Genomic DNA, 769 nt, shown 5'->3' on the forward strand with positions numbered 1-769 from the left:
CGCATGCAATGCCGCATTCGCCTGCTCCACGGCCACGAGTAACTCCGACTGAGCACGGTAGTCCTCAAGGTGAGGCAGCCGGTGCACAACGTGCTTCAAATCGTCAATATAGTCCGCACAGCGATATGCTACTTCAGCATGACCCTCAGCGGAGCTCCGATCACGAGGTACCTCGTCTTCGGGGGCTCGAAGAGCATCACGAGTCACTGGACGGCGGTCGAACCGGTTGACACCGCCCGCCACCGACTATTCTGGATGAGAACGATGACGTCCACTATCACGTGAAACGTCTAGTGCGACAACGTCGCGACCAGGGTCAGACCCAATATCTGGTGAAGTGGCGGGGATATCCCGACTCCGAAATCTCGTGGGAGTTTGAGACGCCACTTCGGCAAGATTGTTCAGACGCCGTGGACGCTTTTCATCAGAGAGATCAGGACGCCCCGCGCTTTCCGGTATTAGCCAGGGAAGTAGAAGGGCCATGAGCTGAGCTCAAGCAGTGGCCTTGAGCTCTTGCGGTCGTAGTCACAGAGCTCACAGAAGCAGTAGGGGTTGACCTATACGTCGCAGGGCGACAATCCAAAGGAAGTCGACGGCGTACCTTGAGTTTGGTAAACTCAAATCGGAGGTGTTGCTCCACAGACAGGTCCACTTCCATGTGGCTCAACTGTTAGAGCTACAGTGAGGAAATTTTCCGGTGCCGTTGATTTTATCGCTTAAAGAGCGCTTCGTCATCTGTAGCGCTTTCGCCAGGGGCGAGCACTACAGG

The sequence above is a fragment of the Plasmopara halstedii genome (assembly GCF_900000015.1).
Source record: "Plasmopara halstedii genome assembly, contig: Scaffold_2956, whole genome shotgun sequence".
NCBI classification, from domain to species: domain Eukaryota; phylum Oomycota; class Peronosporomycetes; order Peronosporales; family Peronosporaceae; genus Plasmopara; species Plasmopara halstedii.